Here is a 4,298-nt window from a genome sequence, read left to right on the forward strand (position 1 = left end):
TGGGTTCAAATGATTCTCCTGCCTCAGCCTCCCGAATAGCTGGGATTACAGGTGCCAGCCACCATGCTCAGCTAATTTTATATTTTTTAGTAGAGACGGAGTTTCACCATGTTGGCAAGGCTGGTCTTAAACTCCTGACCTCAGGTGATCCACCTGCCTCGGCCTCCCAAAGTGCTGAGATTATAGGCATGAGCCACTGTGCCCAGCCTGAAGCCTTTTTAAAAATAACATTTTAACTACTTTTTGTAGTATAATCCTTCTTTAGATTCACCATATTTAGTTACACTCTGGCATTTACTACCTGTGGTTATATTTATTAAACCTAAGAATAAATAAAGCAGAATCTTTTAAAATCAATAAAGTGCTTTGTAGACATTGACATTACTGCTACTCTAACAAATTAAAAGATTGAGGACACTCAAATGCCAGATGGGCACAGAGTAGCACCAGCGTAGAGAGATTATCCATAACTGGGTTATGTTCCTGAAATGGCTCTGCTTCCACCCAAAGCCTCCAGAGCATTTCTACTGGCATAGTACAACACATGGAGCAAGGCTGCAATCATGGCAAAAGTCTATGGAAATTTGTATGCTTTATGGTTTAGTTCACAAACTCATTCTCTTTTTGTTTTTGCCATTCCAAACACTTATGCTTTTGAGATTATGGGACCCCCCCCCTTTTATTTATGTTTATCTTCTCATATTTATTCAATGAATAAGATAGAGGCTTCAGTTCCAGCAGGATTCTTCAGATAACTGGAGCAAACCTAAATATGAAGTGGACCTTTCCTCTCCCTGCCCCCTCTGGCAGAAGTAAGAAGTAAGCCATAGTGATTTTCTTAAATAAAATCTTCCAACTGATCACCCTTCAGTGATATACTCTGGGTTAATTTCACTCAGAGAGTGTTCTGTCCCCAAATGACTTTGCCACGTTTACCTTTTACTTAATTCCTTTTGTACACCAGAAGACTAGTGTACTAAGAGATTGTGTCTATCTAATTAACTTCACAATGATTAAAAACTAGTCAGTTTCAAAGTTGGAATACTCAGTGAGGTGTGTTCTCATGTTTACCTTCTCTAAACATGAAAGTTTTATATAAATAAAGTAATGCTATTTATGCCAGTTGTGTTCATCCATAAGATAGTGGGGTTGTATTCTGAGTTTTTTACATGGGTCCACACTCTTCTTTATGCTCTGTTACATGTCTTTCATTGCTACTTTGAAAGGTAATGACATATACATAATGTAAAGCTTGATTTTTGATGTCATTTTTCTATAGGAGCATTATACTCTGAAGTTTCAGTTCCTTGATGAAGAGACTGGATTTTTTGACTGAATTCTATATACTTCTTAAGTACCTGGTATCCAGTGGCCTCTCAGCTATTACTAGTACTTGTTAGGTCCTGGAAATGTTTAATAATTATCTGTTGCTTTTTGTTAAGGATAGCAATCAAGTAGAGTGAAGACTGCTGAGGTGAAAAACAGACACACAAAAGCCTAAATACCTGAGAGTCCTCTGTTTACTGGAGGCTTCAGATATCTTCATGATTGTGAAGACAAAAACAAAAAAATTAGAAAACTACCAAAAGGAAAAGTAAGTGCAAACCAAAACAGGGAATGACAAAGGAAGCCACCTGAAGATGCCTTCATCATCTGAACATTTCTCAGTTGCTATTTTACTTTGTAAAAGTAGTCTGTTATTTAAGAGTCAATTGCATTTATCTGTGCCTCATTTCCCCTATTTGTTATGTATCTTCTCAAGGCATTGGACAATGTTAACCACATTCCTTTTAACTCCCAGAACATAAAGTCTTATGTATCAAGTGAGAGAAATTTATAAGCCCTTCTTTATGTTTTCCTGGGAACTAGATGAAAGTGTTTTAAGTAAGGGGAAATCACTTAAAATGGTAAACGTGTCTATTTCTCTGCATGGTTGAGGACCTCCAGCTGCTCCAGGTTGCAGTTTGCATCCTGCCACCCCTGCAAAACTTCTGTCTGATATATGCCTTCACCACCGCCCACCCTGAGGCAATGCTGATTCTGGGAAGCTGAGCCCTCTTTTTTCAGTGCAATTCCTCTCTCCCTGTGCCCTGGGAGAAGCCAGACGACAGTCTTGAGAGATGCTGCCAGCAAGTTGTTTATGCCAGGATAGTGTTGCCCTACCTGTGGCCTCACTGTAGAGCCCTCTATGGGGAGGGGATGTATCTGATTCTGATGTTCTTTTACAAATCAAATTTCTGCATTTTAATTTTTGTACCTCTTTTCAGACTCTGCATTGTATGATTGAATATTTTCTTTTTTTTTTTTTTTTTTTTGGCTGAGCACAGGGGACTTTATTGATGGTACAAGACAAGGTGGGGCTCCCTAGGCCCCTCCCTCTTCAAGGGGTCTGCATGGAAACTGTGAGGAGGGGCAATTCAGTGTGGTGGGGGACTCTGTGGCAGGGACTCCCCAGCAGTGAGGGTGTCTCTTCCTCTCGTGCTCTTGCTGGGGCTGGTGGTCCAGGGGTCTTACTCCTTGGAGGCCATGTGGGACATGAGGTCCACCACCCTGTTGCTGTAGCCAAATTCATTGTCATACCAGGAAATGAGCTTGACAAAGTGGTCGTTGAGGGCAATGCCAGCCCCAGCATCAAAGGTGGAAGAATGGGTGTCACTGTTGAAGTCAGAGGACACCACCTGGTGCTCAGTGTATCCCAGGATGCCCTTGAGGGGGCCCTCCAACGCCTGCTTCACCACCTTCTTGATGTCATCATATTTGGCCAGTTTTTCCAGACGGCAGGTCAGGTCCACCACTGACACGTTGGCAGTGGGGACACGGAAGGCCAAGCCAGTGAGCTTCCCGTTCAGCTCAGGGATGACCTTGCCCATGGCCTTGGCAGCTCCAGTAGAGGCAGGGATGATGTTCTGGAGAGCCCCACGACCATCACGCCACAGTTTCCCAGAGGGTCCATCCACGGTCTTCTGGGTGGCAGTGATGGCGTGGACAGTGGTCATGAGTCCTTCCATGATACCAAAGTTGTCATGGATGACCTTGGCCAGGGGCGCTAAGCAGTTGGTGGTGCAGGAGGCATTGCTGACGATCTTGAGGCTGTTGTCATACTTCTCATGGTTCACGCCCATCACGAACATGGGGGCATCAGCAGAAGGGGCAGATATGATGACCCTTTTGGCTCCCCCCTGCAAGTGAGCCCCAGCCTTCTCCATGGTAGTGAAGACGCCAGTGGACTCCACCACGTACTCAGTGCCAGCATCGCCCCACTTGATTTTGGAGGGATCTCGCTCTTGGAAGATGGTGATGGGGTTTCCATTGATAACAAGCTTCCCGTTCTCAGCCTTGACAGTGCCATGGAATTTGCCATGGGTGGAATCATACTGGAACATGTAGACCATGTAGTTGAGGTCAATGAAGGGATCATTGATGGCGACAATATCCACTTTACCAGAGTTAAAAGCAGCCCTGGTGACCAGGCGCCCAATACGACCAAATCCGTTAACTCCGACCTTCACCTTCCCCATGGTGTCTCAGGGATGTGGCTGGCGATGGGAGACTAGATGCGGCTGTCTGGCGAACAGGAGGAGCAGAGAGCCTGAATATTTATTTTCTTATTAAAAATGATAAATTCACCAGCACATTGCTTTTTCTTTTCTTTTTTTTGTTTGCTTTTTCTATCTTAATATCGGCTATCTTAATTCTGTAAAATTATAAGTCTTGAGTAAAGTAGTCATTGCAGTATTTTATAATCCTAGTCATGTACCAGCGTTTTCTCAAGGGAAAAATTATTACAGTTATCTCTTCAATATTTGCTTTGTGAAATAGTGATTAACAGCATTTATAGCTAACCCTGTCTGCAGTGACTGTTTTGAGAACATTAATCTCTAACTTAAAAGACCAAGATTTTATCAGTTTGTATGGAATTTGTGTTTGTTCCTCAGTCCTGGTTTCTTTTTCTTTCTTTCTTTCTTTCTTTCTTTCCTCCTCCCTCTTCTTCTTCTCCTTCTCCTCCTCCCCCTCCTCCTCCTCCTCTTCTTCTTCTTCTTCTTCTTCTTATTCCTCCTCCTCCTCCTCCTCTTCTTCTTCTTCTTCTTCTTATTCCTCCTCCTCCTCTTCTTCTTCTTCTTCTTTTTCCTCCTCCTCCTCCTCCTCCTCTTCTTCTTCTTCTTCTTCTTCTTTCTTCTTCTTCTCCTTCTCCTTCTTCTCCTTCTCCTCCTTCTCCTTCTCCTCCTTCTCCTTCTCCTCCTTCTCCTTCTCCTCCTTCTCCTTCTCCTCCTCCTCCTTCTCCTTCTCCTCCTTCTCCT

At 43.4% G+C, this 4,298-nt stretch overlaps 1 pseudogene across 1 annotated transcript; it reads right to left on the reverse strand.

The window, feature by feature from the left end:
* Positions 1-2,295: 2,295 nt before the first annotated feature.
* On the reverse strand, positions 2,296-3,598 carry LOC116532279 (annotated as a pseudogene). The gene has a single exon (XR_004260809.1). The product of XR_004260809.1 is annotated as a glyceraldehyde-3-phosphate dehydrogenase pseudogene (transcript).
* Positions 3,599-4,298: the final 700 nt, after the last annotated feature.

The sequence above is a fragment of the Sapajus apella genome, unplaced genomic scaffold (genome assembly GCF_009761245.1).
Source record: "Sapajus apella isolate SASKATOON/1434 unplaced genomic scaffold, GSC_monkey_1.0 scaffold75, whole genome shotgun sequence".
NCBI classification, from domain to species: domain Eukaryota; kingdom Metazoa; phylum Chordata; class Mammalia; order Primates; family Cebidae; genus Sapajus; species Sapajus apella.